At 51.9% G+C, this 27,516-nt stretch overlaps 1 protein-coding gene across 9 annotated transcripts in view; it reads left to right on the top strand.

Moving 5' to 3' along the window:
- The window catches only part of RBFOX3 (RNA binding fox-1 homolog 3), a 447,315-nt gene that overhangs the window by 99,553 nt on the left and 320,246 nt on the right, over window positions 1-27,516 (top strand). For all 9 annotated transcript variants that reach the window (XM_060290530.1, XM_030837899.2, XM_060290529.1 and 6 more), the window contains exon 2: window positions 15,759-15,901. The gene's annotated coding sequence lies outside the window, so the exon portion shown is untranslated. The remainder of the gene's footprint in view (window positions 1-15,758; window positions 15,902-27,516) is intronic.

The following is a 27,516-nucleotide window of genomic DNA, read 5'->3' as shown; positions in this document are numbered from 1 at the left end:
AGCAAATCCTCAGCCCCTGGGCTCTCACGGGTTCAAACTCGTGGCTGTGGATGGTGATGACCAGGAGGGGTCGGCGTGGAAGGGGACTCAGAAGCAAAAGTGGCCTGTCCCCAGGGGCTCTAGTTCCCCAGAGCCATTGGATGCCCCTATTCTTTGGTAGCTGGGAGGGTTCCCGAGCACTTTAGATACCCAGTCTCTGTGGCCGGAGAGTTTTCTGGTGTCAGCGAGATGAAGAGCCCAGGACCTTCCACCTTTAGGGGGAGGCATGGTAGGGTGGCCGGAGCCACCCTCTTACGTGGCTAATCTGTCTTCCAAGCAACTGGCATGGGCCAAGGTATATTGCATAATCAACCTCATTACTGTTGTGCACTTAGCAGCTCAGAGGAAGATAATACCTTTCAGGTTTGACCCAATTTTAGTTTTTGTTGTCATAACCATGGAAAATCGACCTTTGGCCCCTCAGCAGCGGGCCTAAATGGGAAGTGATTTACAGTGAGCGTGCCGTGTGGAATCCCTAATGCTCTTGCAGGAGAGAGCCACGCACCCTCCGTTGCAGCCCTAATCTCCGCTGAGCAGCAGTTTCCACGACAAATTCTTATTCTTCCCTGCCACTGAGAGCCCAGCTCCCTGGAGATTCTGAAAATTGCGTTACCTCGACTTCAAAGTAGACAGATAGACAGACAGACAGACAAATCCCTTTCACTGGTGTCTGCATTTCCAGGCCACGGACAACCTTGCTGAACTTCTCTCAATGGTCATTCCTCTGCCTGAGCTGTGAGCTGCAATGTCACTTCCTGTTTCCAGTGAAGTAGCAGGGGTTGTAGGCAGGGAATTGAGGCTTCACGTGATCTGCTTGCAGAAGTCTTTCCTTTTCTGGCTTTGTAGGAGAGACATAATTAGAAGTTATATAATGTCTTTGATACAGAGACAGGAGAAGGCGGTAGAGAAATCAAAGGGGAAAAGGTGTATTAGTTAGCTACTGCTGTATAACAAACTACCTTCAAGGTCAGTTGCTTAAAACAAGAATCATTTCTTTTCATTGCTCACAGGTCCCTGGGTCTGTTGGGGGGGTCAGCTGATCTTGGCTAGGCTCCCCTGTGGGTCTGCAGATTGACTCAGTGGCTCTGCTCCAGGCTGGGTCAAGCTGGGGCAGCCCTGCTTCATGTATCTTTCATCCCTGTTCTGGGACTAGGGGCCCAACCGTAGCAACAGCAGAGGCACAAGAGAAAAGCGGAAACAAACAAGGTTTCTTCTAGCCTCGGCTTGGAAATAGCTCACCATCTCCTCTGCCTCATTCTATTGGCCAAACTCACATGGTTGAGCCCAGATTCACAGAGGTTGGGACAAGAGAATCCACCTTTTTAGCAGGAAGAACTGCAAAGTCACATTATTTATTTAGTGCTTACCATGGACTAGTAACTAAATTAAGCATTCTGTATACATGATCTTATTTGTTCTTTATAGTAACCCAATAAGAGAATTATTATTACCTAATTTATACGTGAGCAAACTGAGGTTGACAAAGGTTAGTGACAAGGGAGCCAGGATTTTGATCCAAGTTTATCTGACTCCCAAGGCCAGACTCTAAGGTACTTACTCTACATTTTAGTCTTGTAGCACTGCCCTCCAGCCCCTGCCCCTGTTCTGGGCCTTCTCTGCCCCTCACTGGGGTTACTCTGTGGATGGATGGATGAATGGATGAGTGGGTGGGTAGGTTGATGGATGAGTGGATGAGTGAATGGATGGATGGATGAATGGATGAGCAGAGAGATGGATGGCAGATATACAGATGGTTGAGTAGACAAATGGAATTGATGTTTCCAGGGACCTTAACCTCTTCTTTTTTTTAAATTTTATCGAAGTATAGTTGATTTACAATGTTGTGTTAATATCTGCTGTACAGCAAAGTGATTCAGTTTTTTATATATATATATTCTTTTTCATATTCTTTTCCATTATGGTTTATCACAGGATATTGATTATAGTTCCCTGTGCTATACAGTTAGGCCTTGTTGTTTACCCCTCCTATATATAATAGTTTGTATCTGCTAATCCCAAATTCCCAGTCCTTCCCTTCCCCACCCTTCCCTCCATCTTGGCAAGCACAAGTCTGTTCTCTATGCCCGTGAGTCTATTTCTGTTTTGTAGATAGGTTCATTTGTGTCATATTTTAGATTCCACATTTAAGTGATATCATATGGTATTTGTCTGTCTCTTTCTGACTTACCTCGCTTAGTATGATAATCTCTAGGTCCATCCATGTTGCTGCAAATGGCATTATTTTGTTCTTTTTTATGGCTGAGTAATATTCCATTGTGTATATATGCCACATCTTCTTTATCCATTCATCTGTTGATGGACATTTAGGTTGCTTCCATGTCTTGTCTACTGTAAATTGTGCTGCTGTGAACATAGGGGTGCATGTATCTTTTGAATTATAGTTTTGTCTGGGTGTATGCCCAGGAGTGGGATCACTGGATCATATGGCAACTTTATTTTTAGTTTTTTGAGGAACCTACATACTGTTTTCCATAGTGGCTGCACCATTTTACATTCTCACCAACAGTGTAAGAGGATTCCCTTTTCTCCACAACCTCTCCAGCATTTATTATTTGCAGGGACCTTAGTCTCTTTCTGATGTATACTCCTAGTTTCACCAAGCCATGCTGCCTCTGGAGAGGTCTTTCTTTCCTCATGAGCTAAAACTTATCTCCTGGGTAGTAAGAATGCTGCCCAAAGGAGCTCTGAAGGAAAGTGAGGTCCTAGGAAGACAGATGTCGTGGCCAGGATCACTCAGGGAGAGCAGACTGAAGGCCTGCAGGGTCCGGGTTGACCTGGGCTTGCACAGAGAGGCCTCCTCCCTGCCAGACCTTGGTCTAAGTTTCACATCCAGAAGGTGGGACAGGAGGTAGGCAGGACAGTTTCTTACCAAGGAAGCAAATGGGGAGAGAGGAAGCAGGTTGTGGTGGCCCTCGCTTCTCCAGCCAGCGTCTCTCCCATCTGCTCTCGTCTGCTCCTCAGCAGCACCAGCTGTTCTGACTGTGACCCTCCTGAGCCCCCCTGCACATCGGCTTCACCAGGGAGGCCTGGCTGAGACCAGGGCCCTGTGGCTGCCAGAGGGAGAGGAGAGGCCTCTGCAGTCCTGCATCCCCGGTGGTGATGAGGTGGCCACTGTGCTCCCGAAGGAAAGGGGGCAGCTGTGGGTTTGCCCCACCTCTCAATGCCCCCAGCCCTGTGCGTGGTATGTCCATCTCCACCTGGGACTCATCAGAGGAGGCCAGGCGTGGATTCCGGTCCCTGCTGCAGGTGTGCAAGGTGGCCAGGGTGGAGTCTGAGGCGAGGACACTTCCCGTGTTGTCATGTTCCCCCCTTTCTTCTCACGGCTAGAGAGCTGATGAGGGAAGACTGAGGCTTTGGGTGACAGCGTGCTGACAGCTGTGGCCCTCCTGCCACTGCTGGTAGAAGCCCCCTGGGGCAAGTCTCTCAGCCCCAAGCATGGGGCACCCACAGTGTCATTACACTGATTATTGCTTCTTTCCAGGCGTATTGATCTAGCTCCTGTCGCTGACTCTGGTGAGTCGAAAGGCTCCGAAGCCTCAGGGACCTGAGAGAGTGGGTGTAACTCAGGATCTACTGTCAGTCCAGGCGGTGACATATTTTTTAATTAAAAAACTTGAGACTAATTTACATACTATGAAATCTATAGGTCTTAGTACAGACCAAGCAGTTTTGACAAATGTACGCACCTGTTTAACCATTTCCTAGACTGAGATATGGAACTTCCTCATCTCTTGAGAAAGTTCCTTGTTTCGGCAGGGGTTACCGAAGTGCCTGGGTGGGGTGATGCGATGCAGGCAGGTGAACACAGGACTTAGTTGTAGCCTTAGCAAGACTCTCAGGACGGCCTCAACCAATGCAGGCCTGTGGGAACCCAGCTCCTTTGGGCTAATGGCCTGGCTGAGAGGGGCCAGCAAAGGGACAGCCAGCCAGGAGAAGGGTCCTCGGCTGGAAAGCACCAGGCAAAATCATCAGCTCATTCCCCACCTCCATGCACGTCCCACTCAGGTCCCCCAGGAAGATGTCCTTGTCCTATGTGGCAGGCACTACCGACTTGTGGCGGGGCAGATAGGCATTGGCATTCGTGTGACAATCTTGTGAACACCTGAGACCATATGTGGGAGGCTCAGAGGTGGGCATCGATGTGTGCCGGGTTGTCAAGAAAAGGGATATGTGACACCTCGCCCTGGGTGGGGATTCAATGCTGTGTCCCGCCCAGGAATCCTTCGGTTCACTGTTTCTGCCCCAAATCCCTCTTGCTACATCTGCCCCTGTTTGCCTCCTGTGCTCAGGGGAGGTGGGGGTGGCCAAGGACCAGTACCCATACCAGGATCAGGCGACTTTCTCCAAGTGGCCAAATTATTCCACAGTAGGGCCCTTGGGGAATTCTTGGAATGTTTGTGCAAAGGTCATGTGGTTAACGGTAGCTAGCGATATATATTTTTAAAACATGTTACCATTTTAAGTTAGTTCCCTGAAGCTCAGGCTGGAACTGCATTCCCTGTGCCCAGGGAGGGAGGTGTGGCTCAACAGGGGGAACATTTGAAAAACCTTCCAGGAGACACAGTCGGGCTCGGGCAAACCCCTAGACCTGTGAGTGCACAACAGAATGGAGGTCTCAGGGCCAGGTCAGGGGATCCCAAGGACCCCAGGTCCGAAAGGGGTCTTGGGGGAAGCAGTGATTCCGGTTCCTGCACTGTGAGAGCAAGGACTGAGTCCTCCCTCAGGCCCATTGGCTTTTATGACCCAGAGGCCACAACACCCCCCTGAGATCCCCAGTGCCCCTCCCATCGGCACCCCAAAATGCCAGTTCATGCAGGCACTGAGGCATCCTCAGGAGGGAACCCTAGGAGTCCTTATTCCGCCCTTTCCTTACCTCTCCACTTTCCAAAATTTAGAATCCTATTAAGATCTCAGCCCCCTCCACTTGTGACGTAAAGCCAGTCTGGAGAAAACGTCAGCTGTTCAACATCAAAATCCTATAACCAAATGCCCTGTTTCCGCCACGCAGATACCAGGCAGCGCAGAGATAAGTGAAAAAGAGCCTCTGATTGCTGCTGGCATTGCGCTATCTGCCGGGCCCAGCTGCGTGGGGCGGGAGCAACTGCGGACAGTCTCATCACCACCCCCCAGCCCCCAGCCCGTCCACCCCAGATGTCTCCTCCTACCCTGCCCGCCATGCTCTCCCCCACTCCCTCCACCTAGTTCCCACCTTCTTCGCCCCTCCCCTGCTCACCCCTTCTGCCCTTCGAGCTCTCTTCCTCCCACCCCTTCCCTCTTCCCCATCCCTCTAGGCCATGCCCCTCCCTCACTCCCTGCACTCCATCCTGCCTCCTCTGTCCCCTCCCTCATGTCTACACGCCCTGCAACCCTACCCATCTACCTGCACCCGTGTCCCTACCCAGTGCACCCAGTCTCCAGATGTCTCAGCCCCCTGCGTTCCTCCCACATCTCCTTTTGCCCTGTGCCAGCCACCGCCCCCCCCATACCCTCTCCCCTTCCCACATCTCCATCCTCTGAGCTGCCTCTACACCTCTCTTTGCCCCTGAATCCCCCACTCCCTTGACTCCTGAGGCCCTGCATTCCCAGGGACTCCTTCATAGCTGGTGTTCCTGGCCCCTCCCATCAGGCTCTCTAGATGGGGGAACTCCCCTGTCCCTGTCCCTCCCAAGGAGGGCATCCCTGAGCTAGTGTCTCTGGCCTGCAAGAGGGCAGAAGAAAGGGGACCGGTGTGAGGAGGGGGGTTTGACCCTTTACTGGGCGTGGGCTGTGGGTAATACCCAGGGAAGCAGTGTGAGGATTAACTGTGGGGAATGGGCTGCCCTTCATCCCGGACCCAAATCACAGAGTCTTCTCTGTGAACAGACATGGCCTGAAGATGGAGCTGACATGGTCGGCTCCAGGCTCTCTCCTTGCGCCTGTCCATCTCCTTAGTTCTGATGAAAAAATCACCGACCTTCAGTTCTGTGATCCTGGGGTGGGTTCCCTCCAAGTGTGTCTGTTGGAGGGGCTGTCTTTTTGATACATGCCACTGGCCGAAGGACTGCCCTGCAGGCAGGTTGGGCTAATTCTTCAGTGAGCCGTTTGGGACCTTCAACCCCCAGCAGCCCTGTCTGTCCTGCCACCTGCCCTGTGCTCAGGCCTCCTCACCTTGGCTGGTGAGGCTCTCCTCCCTGACCTCCTTCCTACATTTCTGCTCCACTCTTTCTGCTCGGCTCTGCTGTTACTTCCTTCAGAAAGCCAGTCACATCCCAGCCCACTCCACCCTTCCTGTGTCCACAGTGCTCTGTAGCCTCCATCAGAGTGCATTATAATTTCCTGTTTAAGTCCTGGCAGTGCACACCTATGCTCCTGCCCAGGCCCCAGTGTCTGCAGGTGATGGGCAAAAGGTGATGCTATCGCCACCTGCGTGGCTTGAGTAGCCCCTCATGGGTGAGCTGCCGAAGGAAGGAGAGGTTATGCGACTTGCCCAGGGTCTCCCAAGCAGAGGTGGCAAGGTGGGGAACACTCAGCCTCCCAGCCTCACCCCTTAGACACCCCTGTCTGGTTGCCCACTTCCCCACTAGACTGTGAACTGCTAAGGGGCCACATAGGATGTACCCTTGGTTCCCATCACCTATAGCTCGATGTGGCACAGGCTCTTCAGATTTGTTGAATACCTGGAGGAAGTATGGCGGCCACTTGGGCTTCCTCCAGACTCTTCCCCAAGAGCCCATCAGGGTTACTTTCAGAGTCTTCTCTCTTTCCTCACCTCCTTCCCCATCCAGCTGTGTTTTCCTTCACAGCCAAGGGGCCCCGCCACCCATAGCGGTGTGTGGTGAAATGGAGGGGTGAAGGGGGAAGGGATGGTTTGTCCACCAGTTAACCTGGGCCACTAGGTGATAATCAGGGTTTTAGTCTTTCCATTCATTTGTTCATTCATTCGATTATTTGTTCCTCCAACAAATATAAAGAACCTACTATATGTCAGGTACTGGATTTACAGTGGTGAATAAAACATATTTCCCAGCTCTTGCAGACCATGGTTGAGTAAAGAAAAAAATCAAAATATAATTAGTTTGCAACAAGTACCAAGGAGAGTGACCAGGGAACTGGGGTGGGGACTACGTTAGCTTTGGTGGTTGAGAAAGGCCTCTCATCAGAGATGTGATTTCCACTTGAGGACGAGAGACAGGATGGAGCCAGCAGTCTCACAAGGAAGCAGTGAGTGAGAAGGTCTCACCTGGGGGGTGAAGGACAACTGGGTCCCTTAGAAGTCCAGTCCTGCTGGACCTCTTTGAAGCATCCAATGCCCTCCTTCCTTGGGCTTTTGTGGTATTTTGCAATCTCATCTTCCTTCTCTTTGGGGTCTCTCCTTGTTCCTCCTTTCTCTCCCACAAACTCCTGGGGTGTCTGTACTCCTATTCCACCTTCTCACGAGGTGTTCTTATCCATGCCCATGGCTTCAGCCACCAGTTATATTTATATTTTGGTAATTCCTGCGTTAGTTATCTATTGCTCTGTAATGGATTACGCTGAATTGTAGTGGCTTCCAGCAACAGTCATTTATTAGCTCATAGTTTCTGGGGTTCAGGAATCTGGAGGTGGCTGAGCTGAGTGCTTTTAGCTCAGGGTCTTTCATGAGGTTGCAGCATGTTGGCTGTTGGTGGGAGGCCTCAGTTCCTCACATGTGGATCTCTCCCTATGGCTGCTTGAGTGTCCTTATGACATGGCGGCCAACTTCCCCCAGAGTAAGTATGACCTGATCTCAGAATCAATGCACCATCACTTCTGCCATGTTCTAGTGGTTACTCAGACCAGCGCTGGTCTGATGTGGGCAGGGGCTACATAAGGGGACAGGAGGTGAGAATTGTAGGGGCCACCTTGGAGGCGGGCTGCCACAATCTCCAAAGCAGATGACTGTTTCCTAAGCCTTAGACCCTAGTACCCAACCATCTACAAAGTATCACCCCCTACACATATCAGGGGCTCTTTGAACACATGTCGAAATCTGAACTCGATTCCACAAGCCTGGAAAAATTGTATAACGTAATTGTTAACATATACAAAGGTGTAAAGAATAACTTATAAACTACATTATCAACCCAGCTGAAGCCCCCTCAGTGTAACCTTCCCTCAGTCCTGTGCATCACACAAATTCTCCATCTGCCCTTTCCTAAATCTTAAATCTTAATTTCTCACTTGATTCCTGGCGGCAGCCTCCTGATTAAGATTCCTGCCTTGGTTTTTACCCCCTCCATCCTGTCCACATTGGCACGAGAGTGAGCTTCCTAAGACATGCATCTGCATCGTTTCCGGCTTCAAATTCTTCAAGTGGCCTTTTAAAGTCCTTGGCCTGACATTCAAGGTGCATCATGATCTGATTCCTGACTTATCGGCCAGTGTCATCTTCCAGTACATCAAATCCCACACCTCCTGCCCCATTGTTTGCATCCCTGGGAGACATCTCGCCTGCTCTTCCTTCCTGGCTCTGCACCTGCTGTCTCCTCCTCTCCCCTCGAGTCTCTGACTCACTCCAGGATTGGCACCTGGGAGCAAGAAAACCCTCACAGCATGAGTGAGGAGCCTCTGCTCAGGGTTCCACACATCCTTTGTCCACCTCTCTTGTCACTGGTACTTTATTCCTTCATTCTGTCACTCAGACATATTCCTTTAACGCCTATGTGCCAGGCACTGTTCTAGATGCCGGGAACATGGCATTGAGCAAAACTAAGGCCTGCCCTGTGGAGCTTGCCATCTGTGGCCTCACCCCACCTCTGCTGGGATTTTTGGTTTATTGTCACCTGTCCCTCTGTACCACAAGCCCCTTGGGTACAGGTCAGTGTGGCGTTTCTTATCTGTGTCCCCAGCATCTAGCACAGGAGGGACTTGATGGACGTTTGGCGCAGGAATGGTGCTTTCTGGAAGGGCCAGAATGCGGGAACCAGATGACCTGAAGTCCCCTGACGTGTCTGGAACAGGCCCAGTTAACCATCCCGGGGTTTCGGTCATCGATTCCTAGACATAGGAACCCCGGTTTGGCGAGGGAGGCAGGGAAATGGACAGCAGAGCCTGAGAACGCTTTGGATCATGCCTTGGCAACGCCATCTCATCAAGAGTTGCTCGAAACCCAAGCAGCCTAGCAATCCAGCAGTATACTGGAGTTCTCCTGTATTTGGGGAATATTTCTGGTTTGGGGCCCGGAGTCCCTTGGCCACTGGTCCTGGCCTCACGTCAGGGGTTCTGAGCCCCCAGCTTGAGCCCGGCTGTCACTCGGGTCACACCGTCTCCAGCCACTCCAATTTTCCCTGACCTTGCGGAAAATTGCTTCCCAAATGACACCCCTCCATTTCACAAGCTTTAAGCACAGTGCCGAGGACACATAAATTACATGAGGCCCTTCCTGTTCCCGTTGGATACGTTGAATAATGTAACATTTCAACAATACCTAAAGGTACACTATTATTAAAACACACTGGTGTTAAAAAAAGAAGAAGCAACACCAGTAGAGCTACAGTAAAATTGTCACTGACTCCCACTAGATGCCAGAATAATAAAACCCAAATTATTTTTGCCAGAGACAGGATTCATAAGGCATGAGAGGAGTCGGGAACAAAGCTGGTTTCACAAGAGTGGTTTAAAAATGGGAGGAGGAGATTCATTTATTCAGAATATTACATATCCCCTATAATCTTTACTACTGAAATGAGATGCTTCACATTCTTCTCTTGGTTAAAGAAATAGCAAGTTTCGCTTTCTTAGCTTGAGTCCCATTTTAAGCTCTGATTTTGGTTATTAGCTCATGTTTTGGGGGAAGCAGACTGAGAAGGAATTGGTGTGATGAGAAATCGAGGGGAACGCCGCCAGCATCTCTGAAAGATGCCTCGAGAGAGATTGAAGAGAGAAGATGGGAGAAGGGATGCTGGCACACAGGGAGGAGCGGGTTTCAGAGAAAAATAAGGGAGGAATACAGTGCCTTGCTGAACTACAAAGCAGGCAAATGAATGAGGACTCCACGTTTTAACGAATGGGTACAGTTAGCAGGATAAGCAGCTCTGTTTGGTTTGGAAATTCGGATGGTCTTTAAAAACGGAAACCGAATCTCTGCCATTACTTTGAATTTTTTCCCAGTTTTATTGAGATATAATTGACATATATAACTTTGTATTTGTTTAAGATGTACAACACAATAATTTGATATTTGTATTTACTACAAAATGATCACCCTAATTAGTCTAGTTAACATCCATCACCTCACAGTTACTTTTTTTTTCTTGTGATGAGAACTTTTAAGATATGCTCTTAGCATCTTTCAAAAGCATATCTGTAGCACTGTTAACTAGTGTCACCATGCCGTGCATTACACCCCCAGAGCATATTCATATTATAACTGGAAGTTTGTCCCTACTGACCACCTTCACCATTTCCCCCACTCCCCACCCCCTGCCTCTGGTAACCACCAATCTATTCTCTGTTTCTATGGAAAATCTGTGCCATTACTCTGAATTTCTTTTACTTTCTGCCAGGCAGAACTGGAGGACTAAAAAGCTCCATTTTCTGCAATGAAATGCAGCAGAAAGGTGTGATGTGGGAAGAAAAGCCCATTTCTAAGATATGTATGTTGAGTCCTCTGGGATTCTGCTGATGCCATTTCTGGAGTCCCTTTGGGAAGCCACACAAGAATGTAGGCACATCTCTGGCAATGTTTGTATCCTCATTAAAACAAACAAAGTACAACAAACTCCCCAAAACTTGATTTCTGAAGATTTCAGAGTCCTTTGGGAAAGCCTTTGCCGTAAGCAATGGGGTCCCCTATACTCCATCCTGCCCCCCCTTAAGCGGCTCCTGGGGTCCACAGCTGACCTTTATGAAGAGGCCTGTGGCTCTAGGGGCCCTGAGAGGTCATTTGACTACTTGAGGCATTAGGAGAAAATGCTTCTGATTTAGTGCAAAGCCTTCGGAATGTATTATCCCTGTGCCTCTGGGGGGAGCAGGTCAGGTGATATTCCAGACACCACACCTCTTGGAACCTCCGGCTCCTGGGTCTGTGTCTGCACGCAGTAGGCTCTTCATACGATGGGGCAAAGGGTCAGAGCCATTCATTTGGCTTGTCCCGGGTCACACCGTATGTCGGAGATGGGGCTGGAGGAGAACATGCTCCAAACTGTTCCACCCCAATGCCCCAGAGTCTCCAGGAATGTCACCCAGTCTGTCATGGAGGGCGGCGACTATGTGCCTTGTTCCAAGGAGGAGATGAAGGGATCCCGAATTCGAGACCTGCACTTGCAGGGCTGCACATGCCCAGAGGGGGCGCTGTTGTCTTAAAGAGCCTCCCCGCACCACCACCCCCACCCCAACCCACAACGGTGCGCATGTGCTGGCAGCGGACCCAGAGAGGGCACTACAGGGAGGGCTCCATGTTAGCTCATGGGCTGTCTCTGCTTCTCTGTGTTGCCTCAACCCAAGTCCTGTAAATAAAAACACATTCTCAGGTGACCTGTACTTTATAAAGGACTGTTGTCGTCCCAGCCTGTCTGTGGGCCCTAAAGTCCAAGTGCACCTTTCTCTTGGAGATCTGGAAGCAAATCCAGAATATCTGCTTGGCTGCTGGGCCTTCTCTCTGCAAGAGAAGCTGTGAGTGTGAGGGGCTTGTGTGGGCCCGGATTGCTGGCTTTGCTGTGTAGAACGTGAAGGTCATTCTACCTCTGGGAGTCGGAGACCATCCCGCTGACAGACCCAAATTAAGAACAGTTAATTCCATGTGTTGGTTTTAAGGTTGGCTGGGAATTTTAATGAGAAACGTTACTCCCCTGCATACTGGTCAACCGGATGTGCCTTCCTCTCCTTCTTTGTCATTGTTCACTTACCGACTGAGCACCTACTGTGTGCAGTACTGGGCCAGGTACCAGGAGCCATGGTGAGCAAAGATCAACACAGGTCTGCCCTTATGGGACTACGTTCAGTCCTATTTCAGTGATGATGATGATGATGATGATTCAGCCAGGTTCTCCCCCTCCTTCCCTCCCCCCTGCCTCCCTCCTCCAGTCCCTTCATCTCTCCCCACCTCCTCACTCCCCTCCCCGCTTCCTCCTGGACCCCTCTGCTCAGCCCCTCGGGACAGAGTCCAGCTGCACGGTGGGCAGAGGACAGGGGCCCTCAGAGAGGAATGGAGGGGCTGACTGCCCAGTCCCTGGCTGTGTAACTGCTCGTCAGAAGGGTTGGAGTTTGAGGGTGGCCAGAGGACCTTGTCATCCATGCAAGTCTGTTCTTGAAGGAGCCTCCGCTGGGGCCTGTGCCCCTTTCTGTGTTGGCTTATTTTTTGCAGAAGACACCTTTTAAAAGCCCAGGTGTTAATTTTTCCATCTTCTCTCCCCAGTGGCAAGAATCCAACAGGAGGCCTTTTGGGGCCGGAGCACAAAAGGCAGCCCCCAGCTTCCTGCCTCCTTGGGAGCAAAGCTGGGAGCCGGGCTGGCTCAGCAGCTGCCGTGGGCTGGAGTAGTCAGACTGGGCCACTCCCAGGCCTGGGAGACTTCAGTTCCCAGCTGAGATGTGGGGAAGCAGGCAGTGGGAATGGGCTCTTTAATGCCCGCTGAGACTCAGCCCTCCCTCCCGCCCAGGCTCCCTGCCCTCGCCCTTGGCACTTTCCAGATCCAGGGCCTTCTGTATATCACATCTCCAGCCTTCCTGGGATATAAGCCTCTGTCAATCCCCAAATTATTTTGAGGGCACCCGCCACTAATGCCAGGGGTGTGGATCCTGAAGCAGGTAGGGGGAGCAGGGAAGAGTCCTGGCCCACAGTGAGCCCTTGCGCCCTGGTGACCCTGGGGTTCTGGAATGGGTGTGGGCAGCGGTGGGGGTGGGGCCGCAGAATCCTCCCCCTCTGCCTGCCTCCCTGCAGTGGGAGGGGCGAGGAGGCCTCGCAGATTGCAGGGCAGCAGTGGGAGGCCCCTGCCTGCCTCCTGCGCAGGGTGTGCTCTGGCAAAGCCTGGAACCACGGGTGCCTGGCACCGAGCTTGGTACATGGTCGGGCGCAAGAAATATAATTCCGAGAATGAGGAAGACGCAGATCGCTCCTGCGACCTAGCCAACCCTTTTGCCTCAGAGCCCAGAGTCCGAGATGACAGGCTATATATAGCCTTGACCCTGAGCCTGGCCCTGGGCAGGCTTGGCCTTCTGCTCTTTTCTTTTTGCCTTATCAACCGAGCCAACCTTGTGGGCCTTGAGAGAGGCATCCTGGCGACTTCATTGCTTGGCCTTTTGCCTCCACCCACGCTGGGCTCTGTGGGCAGGATGGGACCAGTTCCTTCCCCTGGCATCCCGGGAGCTGGGGCGCCCCATCTGGGTGAGCCCTGTGGTCCCTGAAACTGCGGGCCTGGCTTCTGCTCTGTGGGTGATGGATGGTGTTTCCTACTGTGGAGTGAGGGAAAATGTGCCACTGCAATCAGGGACAAGCTATTAGGTAATCTCCCATTCAGCTCGGGTGGAGGAAAACAAATGAAGCGGGGAGAGGGGCCCCCCTCGGGCCCTGGCCCTGCTCTCGGCAGACACTGCGTGTGGGGCAGAGTTAGGGCGCCAAGTGGGTGGGGGATGCGGAGACATTTGCCCCTGGAGAAGGTGGCCTGGATTTGGGGATCGTCCATAACGATCAGGGTGCTGGGGACTGGAGGAGTTTGGGGGCATCCCTTGGATTCTTACTGCCTGTCCCCCCTATTTTTGCGCCCTTTCCTTTGTCACTTTCTTGCCCAGGTTTAGGTACCGGGGACACGGGGGGTGGTGCCTGGCTGGGGAGCATCCACAGCCCTACGTGGCTCCTGTTCCAGCGGGTCTGGGAGAAAATGAACAGCAGCCCTTGCCTTTTATGCCGGCTGCTGAGAATCACGCGGTTAGTTGTAAGAGAAGCCAGGCTACCTGCCTTCTAGCCCCGCCACTGGGGTTACCACCTGGAGCCGCCTCTACCTGGGCTCCCTCCACTTCCGCCTGAGCCCCTCTTTCTCCCCCAGCCCCTCCCCCAGCCAGCCCTCTCATTGCATTTAGCCCACTGACCTAGGAGAATCAGATCACACACTTGTTTCTCCCCTTGAAAAGTGGCCTGTGGAGCTCAGGGCTGTTCCTGGCCTCTCCCATGCCCAGCTCCTGGCTCTGTGCATGGCACGGATGGTCACTGGAAAGGCACATGTGCCCGGGCATGTCTCTGCAGTTGGCAGCGCTCTGTGAGTTTGGCCCTGCCATTTGGGATGGGGCAGTGCTCCCTTAAGTAACCAGATTTTAGAAAAATAAAAAAACTGGTAATTTTTTCTTTATTATTTTAAAAAATCTCTGTTGTGAGATTTCTGGGGATGTGCCAATGGGGGCCTTTCCACTGGGGGTGGGGTGGGGCAGAGCTCAACCATTCCCTGGACAACATGATCTCACAACCCTGGCCCAAAGCCAGTCTGCAGGATGAGCAGAATGGATCCCCTAAATGGTTTTGTGTCCTGTTTGCCTGATGGCACTCACACTCGGTTAGAGTAAAGTAAGCAAAAAAAAAAAAAAAAAAAAAAAAAATTCAAGGCCCAGGTGCCTCCTACCCCTGCAAAACCCAACCGGACACCACCAACAAAATGAACAGAAACAACCAGCTCCCTTCTGTTTCCTGGGAATTCCTGCTCTAGAGACTGACACGGGAGTCTCTTCTAAGTAAACCTAAGAGTGTGAAACAGGAGAATAAAAGGGGGGGGTGGTTCTTTCATTCATTCATTTATTCACTCGACGAATACTGAGTGAGCTGCAATGATGTGCCAGGCGTGTTCCAGGCCCTGGAGATGGAGTTGAATAAAACAGATCAAGTGCCCGCAGGACGCTGGCATTCCGGGGTGGGGGAGGGGCAAAGAAAGACCACAGGAAACAAGTGCATTTGTGTGACACCAGATTCGATAATTTCTGGGAAATTATCCGTGTAACAGCTGGTGCAAAGGCTTGATGTAGGGGGGATGCAGGTGCTTGAGTGTGGAGGGACAGCCAGGAGGCCCAGGGGCTGCAGGGGGTGGGGAATGGTTGGAGGAGGGGCCAGTGGTGCAGCAGGAGGCCAGACTGCTTAGGGTCCTGTGGGTAGAGGAGGATTTACCATGAAGTTATGCACCCATGGGCCCCGTGTAAGACCCTGCATCTTACTTTTGCATCCACCATCTTGTCTTATTTTCTTAGAAAGCCCCCTAAATCGTATACGCTTCAGAGTCCCCAAACCTGGATTGACCCGGCTTGCAGGCAAATCTGGGTGTTTCCTCCCAGTGAAGTAGGACACCTTTGGAGGGATGCATCAGGAGACTGAAAACACCTGAGGAATCTGTTAAAAAGAGAGGGACAAGGCAGTTGCCGTGGTGGTGGCAGGGATAGGTCCTGGAATCTGAACTGGGTGAGGCGGGAAGTAAGAGCAGGAGAGGGCATGAGACAAGGTGGTTTGGGACCAGCACAGAGGGGTCAAAGAATTGCAGGGCTCAGGGCTCCACAGCAAGAGAGCTGGGCAAGCAGCAGAGGACGTCACACCCCAGGCAGCAGTTGGGTTCTAATGATTTGTTTTCTACAAGGTTCCCCTTATTCCCCTGGGGTGTGATCCCTGGTGGCAACCAACTGGCCTTGAAGCTGCTCTCTCTTCTCTTGTTTATTAACACCAATGTTTGTTTCATATCAAAAAACGGATGTTTGCTCCAAAGGCATTTAACCTTTTTTCTTTTCTTTTCCTTCAGGTTGGAAGCCTGTCTCTGAGATCCTGAAGCTTTTCCTGCTGGTACTCGCCTTCCCTAGTAACCCTCCACCCCAAGAGAGTCCCAGAAAGAACCCCAGGGGGCCTCCTTGCTACCGCACAACAGACCTCACCTTCCACTACCAGGTAAGGCGCCACCGGCCCACCACACCCATCCTCGGAGTTTGCACTTGTGGTGGAAAAACATCTTATTGCGGCGATTTTATTTTACATGAGGGAATTGCAGGGACCTTCTTCTGCTGGCTCTGGTTTGCTGATTGTGGTGTCTTCTGTGGCTTCAGGGAGTAGGATAGGGAGAATCAGCAGATCCCCAGGAATGCCTTGGGTGGGATTTTGTAAGGAGTGGCTGCTGAAATCCATCAGCCTGGCCGTGAAGTTGTTATCCCAGGAAGGAAGGTGGACAGGGTTGTGTCCATTGTCCAGTGTCAGCACAAAATGCCTAGAGGCCAAGGTCGGGGTCTGACCCTCCCCTGCACGGTTCCGTGTCCTGCTGTGCACATTCCCCTGTAACCAGTGATGGGCTCTGATGCCTTCATCTGGCTCTAGAGGGGACTCGGTGATTGCCCTGTTCCCCCCTCCAGTGGCTGGACTGTACTTCAACCCTGGCACTCGCCACCTAGAGTTATTGGCAGACCCCAGAGGCTTAGGGCCCATCCTCCCACAAGACTGCCCCACTTCAGCTGCAAGTCTCAGGGCCACTTGCACTTCTGACCACTGGCTACAGATTCGAGGGTTCCTACAACCCCCTCAGTTTTGATAATTTGTTAGAACAGCTTGCAGAGCTCAAGAAAGTGCTATACTTACAAGTAGTTTTATTATAAAGATACACATAGGAGGGGTCTGGGAGGGCGCCGGACAGACTTGGAGCCTCATGCCCTCTCCCGATAGAGTTAGGGCAGCTCACCCTCCCAGAACATCCATGTGTGTATCAACCACCAAGGTCCCGAGCTTTGGGTGTCCAGAGTTTTACTGGGGTCTTATTATGTCATTGGCCACGTGGTTGAACTCAGTCTTTAGCAACTCTTCCCTCCCCTGAGGTGGGAAGTGAAAATACCAAACCTCTAACCAGTACCCCTTCCTTGAAGCTATCTGAGGGTGTACCTGAGTCACCTGGTTAGCATAAAGTCAGCTGTGGTCTGAAGGGACTTGAATCTCAAAAGGCACTCCCATCTTTCAGGAATTCCATGGGTTTTAGAGGTTACCTCTCATGTACCAGGGACAGAAACCAGAAAAATTCGTTATTACACCCGTGCAGCCCCGCTCCCTGCTGAGAAAATGCGCAAAGCTGGTGGGTCCATGTCATCCAGGGCAGGAAAGACCAGAGCCCCCATACCCCGTAGTCGGAAAGATACCAACAAGAGTTCTGCAAAGAGACCGGAACACAGGCTGGTCTCTCTAATGCTCCTTAAAAGATGCCCATTTTAGAATCCATGGAATCAGATTCTACAGACGACACTGGTGGATCTCCAGGAAGGCACTGCTTGTGTTCTTTTCGTGACGCAAATCGATTATCTTCCTGCCTCAGAGCATTTGGGTCCTTTTCTTCAGTGGGCTGGTGGGTCCACTGACTGGTCTGCATTCAGTCATCCAACCATTCCTGAGCCCCTCCAGGTGCCGAGCCCAGGTGTGGGTCTGGAGATGCAGTAGAGACACACCAAGTTCTTGCCCTCGTAGTGTTTATCTTCTAGCGGGGACGTGGAGGGTAAACAGATGCTTTTTTAGAGCAACGTCAGGTAGTGACACGGCTATGAAGAAAATGAGGTGGGCGGGGGTAATTGAGAACCGTGGAGGCTGCTGAGCACGCAGGCAGTCAGGGCGGCCCCGGGTGCTGGTGTGAGCAGAGGTTGAAGGAGGCCACCTGGCAGAGCTCTGAGGGCAGAGGTCCAGGCGGGGGAGCGGCAAATACAAAGGCCCTGAGGCAGTGACGCACAGGCACATTGGAAAAACAGCAGGAAGGCTGGTCTGCCAGGGTGGAGTGGGTGAGCAGGGCATGGAAGGAGGTGAGGTAGAGAGTGACCAGGCTACGTTCAGAAGCTTTTAAGTCAGGGTTAAGGATTTTGGATTTTGTCTTAAGGATGGTAGGAGCCATTGAAGGGCTCTGAGCAAGGGATGAATGACCTGATTTGAGTTGTATGAAGATGACGTTGCCTTCTGGGTGGGGGACAAACAGGGAAGGGAGGTCAGAGCAGAAGCAGGGGGACCAGCAAGGAGGATGCTCCTTCTCCCAGGGAAGGGTGACTGTGCCGTGGACCTGGGATGAGAAAGGTGTGGGTCTGGGGACGTGTTGGAGATGAGTATGTTGAACAACCCCTCTTCTACGCTGAAATCATGCTGTCATTCCGTTCCCTAAACCACTGGAGACCACTTAGAGAGCCCGGAAAGGAAGAACATATGCCCCAGACCACACTGGGACAGAGGAGCAAGTCCTCATGACCGATCAGAAAGTCTCAATCCCCCAGGACCTTCTGAAGCTTCCTCTCTGGGGCTCCTCACAGCGTTGCCATAAAACCAGTGCCAGGGCGCCATCCTCCGCAGCCCCTTCGTCACTCGTCACTGCACGCACCGAGATACCAGCCTTGCCAGCTCTCTGAAGCACCCTCACTGGACACATGATTTGGGGCTGACCTCAGCGTAAGCCAGATAACCCCTAGGGTCATGCACCATCCCCTTAATCTCAGGCTCCTGGTTCTGAGCAAGTGCACCTGGCTCTGTCCCTGGGGGAAGGGCAGCAGGGTGCCCACATCCTGAGGGCAGGTGACTGTGGATCAGCTCTGTGATCCCTCGGAGGGTACTTCTCCTTGCTGCCTCCTTGAAGGAGGTTGCAGGCCCCAGCCTTGCCTTTCTGTGGGTTTGAGAACGAGCATTCTCCTCAAAAGGTAAATCCTTGGTGTTGTGGAAGCTGAAAGCACTAGACTGGCCGATCCCGATGGCAGGGCCGGGAATTTGGGGCTCAGAGGAGTGGCTACGCAAGCTCCTTTCCACCCGGAGCGGCTTCTGGGTACACACGCCCTTTCTGTCCCCTTGTGGCTTCCGAAGGCATGCTTAGGGAATGTGCATCAAGGGTCTTCTCCCTCCCAGTGGGGTGAAGCCCAGGGGAGAGAAGCATCAAAGGGAAGACCCTCACGTCCCGTTCACCCTGAGCAGCATTGAAGCCTGCAGAGGCAGCTGGGCCCTGTGTATCACCTTCTGATCACCTTCAGGTGGGTGATGGGTCTGAAGGGAGAGGGCCAGGCACATTGATCAGCGGTCAGGCGTGCCGGCTGCTGAGCCCCTGCAGACACCCTCCCACCCAGTGGCGGTGCTCCCACTCTCCTCAGTGGGATCCAGATGCAGGCTTCAGAGGGGGCTGCCAAACCCACCCTCCAGGTGCCCCCATGCTTCCAGAGCTGAGGCTGAAAAGAAAATGAGGCATGGGGCAGCAGGCATCCCATCTGGTTTCTCTCCCCCAGGGGCCCCCTCATCCGTGACTTAATCACCAGCAGCAGGAACAGGCGTTTTGGAGACAAGTCGACCTGGGGGATAGAGGTTTGGGGGATGACGGTGCTGGGGAGAGGCGCCAACACAGGCACGTATGGAGCCCCTGCATATATACGTCTTCCATGCCCTCTTGCAGTGGAAGGTTGCCTGGAGAAAGTGCTCCCTAGGGGTACTCTGGGATCGGTGATGGAGAAACTGCACAGAAGGGCACACAGGAGCTTCTGCTCTGGTGAGCGGGCTGTTCCAGCTCCTGTGGCATGTGGGACTGTCTAGTGTAGCTCCCCATCGCTGCAGACGCATCCTCGATGGAGCCCTGGGGTCAGGTGGGGGCAGGAAGGGGTCAGAGGAGGGCGCGGGAGGAAGCTGTTTCCTCCCAAGACATTGTTCCATCCCTGGCTCCCTTCCTCTGCCTTGGAAAGGGTCCCATAAATTACATCCCATTCTGAGGCTCAACCTTTAAATATGGATTTGATTTGGATTTTACTGTAAGTTCTGAGTTCTTATTAAAAACATGGGTGGAAATTTATCTGCTGCAAAATGAGATTTGTCTCTTATGTGCAGTGGCAGAAGCCGGGGACAGATGCGTGCTCTAGACCAACGGGGCAGGACCCGCCTGCCAGTATCCAGAACAGAAACTCGCAGTGGGCATCACACACTCTTCTATCCGCGACCCTCCCCTTTCTCTCTCCCCTCCCCGTCGCCACTCTCATTGGACGGTCTGACTCCTTCCAACCCTCGGTGCTGTGCATCACGGTCACTCAGACAGAGCAGAGGGCACAGCTGGCTGTTCCTTCTCCAGATGTTTTTTGGGGTGGGGGAGCACCTTTGTTCTGGAGCTGAGAGATGGACAAAGTCTTCTGCTCTGACCTCTGGTCCCTCAGAGGGTGCTCCTAAAACCTGCAGGGGCGAGAGAAGGGGAAAGTCCACACCCAAGAAGAATGGCTTTGGGCTGGGCCAGTCGCACTTTTTCAAGTACAGAGGAGAGCGCGTGGCCGAAGCGGGGGCTGCCCCACGCGTGTTGGGTCAGGCATGAGCGTGTCGTGGCTGTGCAGCTAGCACTTCAGGCTGTTGTCCCCCCCCCAACGATATTAGAGCCCATCTGTCTACCCCAGTTCCCAGCCTAGGGGATGGACCCCTGAGCGGCAACATGCGACTCTTCCCATAAATCATTCCCGAATGAGCGTGCTTCCTGCACCATCCATCACGCTCGTCTCTTGTCTGCTTGTTTTTAAAAGCTGTTAAACTGGAATCCATCACATGGCACCCTCGGGGGGCCAAGCCGTAGCCAAGCCTGCCCGCATCAGCAATATTAATGCACACAGAGCTTTCTAGAGCATCGAGGTAAATGTCTCCCCGGTGGTGGGGAGAGGGAGAGCGTGACTTTATCTAGTTACACCAGAAGCTAATGGGATGTTTCTCTGACACTTGCAGTTATTACATTCCTGCCACGCATGAGGAAGTCCCGGTGGCTGCTGGGTGGAACAGGTAATACGCACCTGAACGATGAGGCTGGTGTTTCTCCCTTCTTGCAGAGGCATCTTATTTGCTTCTCATGCCTGATATTTTAATTTGAAGACTTTAGCTTGAGCCAGCTTTTGAAAGGAAAGATGAGTCTTTCTAGAAATACCTGTGGTTGCTCTTCTATTGCTAAATGTGTTTGGAAAAGAAGACTTGGGAGAGCACTGAGGTCAGCTTTAATCCTTCCTTCTGAACATTTACTACTAGAACACGTTCTGGGGATGCGCCCATGAGGAAGGGGGAAGAGTCTGGAACCCTCTCCTTATATTCATTCTCTCCCTATCTCTCTCTCTCTGTCTCTCTTTCTCTCTCTCCCCTCTCCTTTCCTCTGATTGCGTGGGGAAGGCCTGGACCCTGTTTCTCTGTGGCTGGAATCTTCCAGCCTCTTTAACGTTCACTAGTGCCAGGTTTGCCTCCAAGAACCCTTCTTTCTGTCCAAGACAGGTGTCACAAACCTCGGTGGCACTGGTGATATGCTGTCCCATCTGCTTTTGGTTTTTTGCTCTCCTTTTCTTTGCCTCATGTTTGTTGGTTGAAGGATGAAACCGCTTACTGGCACTGGTGTGACATCTTTTTAAAAATGGGAGAACAGGCCAGTATTTTTTGTTGGTGACCTTTGAACTCTGGGAGTGAGCAACCCAGGAGGCTGGGCGGGTGGCGGAGGGTGCTGTCAGAGCACCCCCTCGGCGACGGCGACGGGGCTGTCCAATTAGAGCCCATTAGTCACTCAGTGTGTTAAAGCATTAAGAACAATTAAGGGTGAGAAGAGTTTCCAGATGTAGCTTCAGCTCTGGGGCTGGAAGGGAAGCAATGCTGGCTGCTCCCAGGATGGAAATAGTCTGAGAAGAGTGGCAGGGATTGGCAGCCGTCTCATCAGAGCCCAGGGCTTTGAGATGGGGAACCTGTGTGTGTGTGTGGGGGGCTCCAGATTCAGATGCTCTGTGGACGAGTCCTGGGGCTGTGGCAACAAAGGACCACAAAACGGCGGGCCTTGAAACAACAGATATTTATTCTCTCACACTTCTGGGGGCTGGAGGTCTGCAATCAAGGTGCCAGCAGGGCCCGTTCTCTCTCCAGATTCTGTGGTCACTGGCAGCCCTCGGCGTTCCTTGGCTGGCAGACACATCATTCCAGTCTCTGCTTCCGTCACCACGTGACTTCTCCCCTCGGTGTCTGTCTGTCCCTGAGTCTTGACACACCGTGCCCCTCTGTGTATGTCCAAGTTTCCCTCACTTTATGAAGACTCCGGCTGTGGATTAGGGCCACCCTACTGCAGGAGGACCTCCTCTTAACTTGATCACATCTGCAAAGACCCTAAGTCCAAATAAGGTCACAGTTACAGGTACTTGGGGTGAGGATCTCAAGATATCCTTTTGGGGGGACACAATTCTACCTACTGTATCCACCAAGACTACGGGGAGGAAGGTGAGCCCAGACACCGTGAACTCTGCTTGTCCCCCACCCAGAAGTACCATCATTAGTCATTTTAAAGACAATGATAAGAATGTACCCATAGGCCAATTAGGAAGGCCAGAACCCTCAAGCTATAAGAGGGGCTTCTTGAAAACCCCAACCCAAGGTCATAGGTCCTCTGTAATTCAAGGGGGGGCAGCAGTGCCGGGTGCTTTTGGCTGAGGTCCTTTCTGTGTCATCAGTCCACTGTTGAGACTGGTCTTGAGAGCAAACTAAAAGTAAACAGTTCCTGCCGCACGTCTTGGGAGCTGTTTCAGAACCGGGCCAGTGAGGGTCTCCCTGGAGGCTTGGGAGGCCCAAAGGAAGGGATGGGAAGGTGAGGGAGAGAGGCCTCGGGGGAAGGAGGTGGACGGCACGTAGCAGCGCTGGGGGTTAGAAATGTGGAGGCTCTGAAGCCTGAGGAGCGCAGCAGGCTACCGGAGGATGAAGTGCGGGAGTGAGAATCCAGGACTGGGGGAGGCCAGTAGAGAAAGGAACAAAGGTGTCAGGGGACGAGGGGGAGCTGAGGCTGCAAACGGCCTGGTACCAGCTGCACTGAAGTCTACGGATACAAAAGTCCAACATGGGTGGGGCATCCTCCTCGGAGAACGGAAAACGCCGTCCGCAGTCACCTTCATGTGCACGTGGTGCATCTTCCCGTGAGATTACGGGCCATCGGTATCAGGGCCGTGTCATCTGGTCCGAGCTGTAAAAGATTATCACCAGCAACAGCAGCAGGCAGGTGCGTGGAGAGGAGGGAGGGACAAGTTTTTGTGTTTCAGCGTGCTATGCTGACACACTTGTGCACGCATCACGTGCAGTTCCTGTAAAGGACTTCGGGCTTCAAGGACAAGTCCTGGACAGAGACGTGTGAGAGGTTCTACATGGATTTGTACAAATCCACTGATTCGAGATTCAAAATGGGCTACTGGGGGCCATGAGGGTTTGTGAGCCGACCTAACCCGGAAGTTGACGTGTGCTTGCTGGTCCCACTGCCGGACGGGCACTGGCCTAGGCCCCTGGGTCTGATTCCATAGAAGCCTTACTTTGTTCTTCTGCGTTGACGTGGCAGTGAATTCCCCTCAAAGGGCAAACAGATGAGTGGGGATTTTTATGGATTGGGAGAAAATTATTTTTTTTATCCGATTTGCAAGGATACATTAAGTATTCCCAGGCCTGGTGTTTTCAAAGACATCGGTGTTCTGAGGGGCAAAGAACAGAAAGAGTGTCAGCAAATGCCTCAGGAAGAAAAATTCATTTAGAAGTAGAGGTCGAGACAAGCTTAACTTTAGTGGGGGGTGTGTGCGGAGTGGGGGGAGAAAACATGGAGGTGGAACAGAATCCTTTTTCTCTTTTTCCTTGAGGCGGGAAAGGAGGTGACGCATGGACAGATGGTGTTTTGAGTGACCTTGTGTCGCTGAGTGTGGCTGGGTAACTGCTGGAATTGCAGGAAGCTCGCAGGGTGTGGCCACCTGCAGCTACCAGTGGGGGTTCATCAGGATGCCAGCATCCCGGAAGGACCTGGAAGCAATCAGAAGACAAACCCAAGTTCAACAAAGATCAAACAGCACACTCATGAAACAGCCTCACGTGGGAGACGCCCCTGGGCCTGGAGCCTCTAAAGCAGTACTTGGGGCTTGGATATTGGTCCAGCCGACACGTTTCAGGTATCTTAGCCAAGGTCCTCGTCTCTGTTAATCCTCACAATGACCCTGTAAGCTAGGTTCCCTGAGGAAACTGAGCTACAGAGGAATGGTTAGCACGGGGCCATCTAGAATGTGATCCCACAGCTGCTCCCTGGTGACAACACTGGCTCACGTGTCTCTAGGATCCAAATCAGAGCTACTCAGAGTGAGGTCCAAGGACCAGTGCCTGCCTGTGAGCTGCTGCCCTGGTCTCTGCAAGATGAGGATGGAAGTATTCATTTAGAACCTTTTACAGCCAATGTGAAAGAGCAGTTTTCTGTCTGATTTTGTGTCTACTGAACCTAATAATAAGAAATTGGGCTTTGTATTTTGTATGTCTTTTTATTCCATTCTTCCAGTAATCCCATTTTTATAGCTTTAAAAAACAAAAACCCAAAATGTAGGTCTGCAGTAAATTAGAAGTAAAAGAGTGAGTTCTTTGCCACAGGGTTTGAGAAGCACAGATACAGAGGATACATGAGTCAGATCACAAAACTGGTGAAGTTTGAATAAGCTGTGTGGCTGACTGGTGTACCCAGAGCAGCATCCTTGTTTGGAATGTGATCATGTGTGAGGGTGCATTCGTTTACTTGGGCTGCCATGACGAAGTGCCCCAGACTGCGTGGTAAAGGCAGGCATTTTCAGGAGGCATTTTCGCTGAGGCAGGTACAAGCCTTATTTTATCTTCTATGAAGAAATTAATTTGAGTGAGTTTTTCTCGTTTTCTGAGTCTAAAGGAAGGGCTGGTTATAATTTCTTTAATGTGATGGTGCATCCCAGAGGTGGAACATGCACCTGTATGCGGTAGGCTGTGCTCAGGAAAAGGGAGATTAAATGGCTTGTCTTGGATGATAGAGAGCACACCGTATTCCACTGGAGGTATGAATTTTTCCTCTGAAGACTCCAAAAGGGCAGGAATATTAAACCTGCGCCCCTGAAAGACTGGGCATCTGTTGCCAGAAGGGGTCCAAGGAAACCTGACATTTCTTTGATGTCTTGTTATCTTAAAAATTCATGCAGATCTTACGTCTCATCCACGATATGCCCTTGTTGGTTGTGACGTAACAGTCCTATTTCTCTAAAGTACTTCGGCCGAAACGCTTTAGAAATGCTGTATATGCTTACTCAGCTACCCCCATCTCATCACCATGTTTCCTTGAGGGGCTTAAGGCGGTGGGTGGGGGTGGTGCCCAGGTTTGAGAAGCACTTGGTGGGGATGTGGGGGAAGGGATTCTAACGTGAGGTGCACGTGTGTGTTGGTGGGGAGTGGATTGGATGAGATGAATTTTAATACCATCACCTGTGAAATCTGATGAGCCTCTTTATATAATGCTATGACATTTCATATAGAGGGCCCAGTACACTAGAGATGAGCTACTGAGTGAAGACACCCCACTCCCAATCACCACCCCACCTCCACCAGCCTGCCAAATTTGCTGGTAACAATCTCTACTCTTTCCTCTGTGTGGGTGGGGTGATGTCTCAGATACACGCATGTTGGCCACTGGGTGTAGGTTGTTGTCTCAGACACACCCATGTTGGCCACTGGGTGTGGGTTGTTGTCTCAGACACACCCATGTTGACCATTGAGGGTGGGGTGATCTCTTGGGCTGGTAACATCCATAGTTAGGATGAAATCCAAGTGTGTAAGTATTCACTCTCCAATGTTTATGGAGCACATTAAGGGCAGGAAACAGCCTGGTGCTGTGGGTCCTGAGCTAAGAATAGGATGGTACAGAGATTGATAAAATACAGCCTGTGGTTGGCAGGACAACCCGCACATGTGTGCAAAATTCTCACACTGGGTTCTTATTTAATCCTCAGGGCACCCTGTGAGATGTGCATCTCACAGGAGCCCAGGTCTGGAGGTATACCTCAGTAAGCAGAGGACCTTGAATCTCTCTCCCCCACCACTTCGTGCATCTTCTCCTGTCTCTGCCCAGCAAGCTGCCCTCCCCCTTACGTGGAACGTTCCTTGGCCCACATTATCACTTCCTGTTGGGAGGAGGGGGAACCCACCAGGAAGCCCTGGAACCTTGAAAGGAACCTGCTTCCTGGGGTCACAGATCTGGCTGTATCCAGCTGTGGGCAGAGGTGGGGAGTCCAGTGTGGCAGGCTCCATGCAGCCCCTGGTGTGCTTGGGGTGGGATCAGACCCAAAGACCAACATATACAACAGAGATCTGGGGAGTGCAAGCAGCAGCCCCCTCCTCCCCGCTGGGAGGTCTGAGAGCAAGTGGCCAGGTCCTCATTGGCAGGACACTGAGACAGGGATGTGGGCACAGTTATCCAGGCAGGGGCATGTGGCAGGGCCGGGACTTGACATGGAGTGTGGGCACTCTGCTCCAAGCCCATCTCAGCTCAGGGCTGGTCCCAGGGCCTGGAGGGGCTTTGCAGGACAGAAAGGGAGAGTCATGGGGCCTTGGTGCTGCCAAGAGATGAGCAGAACCCTGGGCTGGAGCCTGCTCCCCACAGATCCAGACCACCTCACTCTTGCCCAGTGAGAATTAGTCCAGGCTTGGACACTTGTCTCTTCAGCCACCACTACACATCAGGGCCCTGGGCCAACCTTTCTGAAATGAACCCCAAAGGAGAATGTACAGAGAAAAAATGCAGGATTTGTTTTGCTATCTCTCTCTCTCTCTCTCTCTCTTTTTCTATATATATATATATATATATATATATATATATATATAGCCATCCATCCATGTATCTATCTGTATATACATATGTATGTACGTATGTATCTATCTATCAATCATGTATTTATCTATCCATTCACTCACCCATCCATGTATCTCTCATCCATTTATGTATGTGTATATCCATCCATTCATCCATCGTCCATCCATCTATTCCCACCCACCCCCTCTCTGGAAGTCACTGATTATTTTCATTGCTTACTATTATTATTACAAAGCTGATTTTTAAACTTCATCCCTTTTTATCTTATAGGGGTGGGAGTATTTCCTTGCTCTGCAATCTTTCATGCTTAACTAGGGCCTCTCTCAGCTCTCAGGCCTTAGTCAACCAATGAGGCAGAAAAGCTGTGAAGTGGGAAATGAGGATGGAGGGGAGGAAAGCCAGGCAGAAGGTGGAGGGGATGTGGAAATGTGCCCAAGGAGCCTCCTGGAAGGATGGTCAGGACTGACCGGTGACATGTGGCATCTGGTTGTGACATCCAAGGCCTTCAAGGTCTAGCCCCTGACCTGTCCTGTCCCCTCTGGCCCCTCCCTCCCTCCTCGCTGCCCCACCCACACTGCTGCCTCTCTGTTCTTATCTTCCCTGCCCTGCCCTTCCTCACAGCTGGTAAACGTCCAGCTCCTCCTCCAGGCCCAGTGCCGCTGCCATCCCCTCTGTGAGGCCTTCACAGGCCCTCCTGACCTCCCAGGCAGGGCGAATTGCCTTCCACTGTCCCTGACACTGTCCATTCCACAGGAGAGCACGACCACCTAGGTTATGGTTGTCACCTGTAAGGCTTTCTGGTTAGAGCCCTGGACTCAGCTGGGGGCAACCGTGCAATGTCTGGAGATGTTTTTGATTGTCGCGACTAGGGGAGGCTATGAGCATCTTGTGGCTGGAGGCCAGAGAAGCTGCTAAGCATCCTCCC

This window comes from Globicephala melas, chromosome 20 (assembly GCF_963455315.2).
Source record: "Globicephala melas chromosome 20, mGloMel1.2, whole genome shotgun sequence".
Taxonomy (NCBI): Eukaryota; Metazoa; Chordata; class Mammalia; order Artiodactyla; family Delphinidae; genus Globicephala; species Globicephala melas.
Note: the sequence above shows the minus strand (reverse complement) of the source record. Positions and strands in the feature narration are given on the sequence as shown.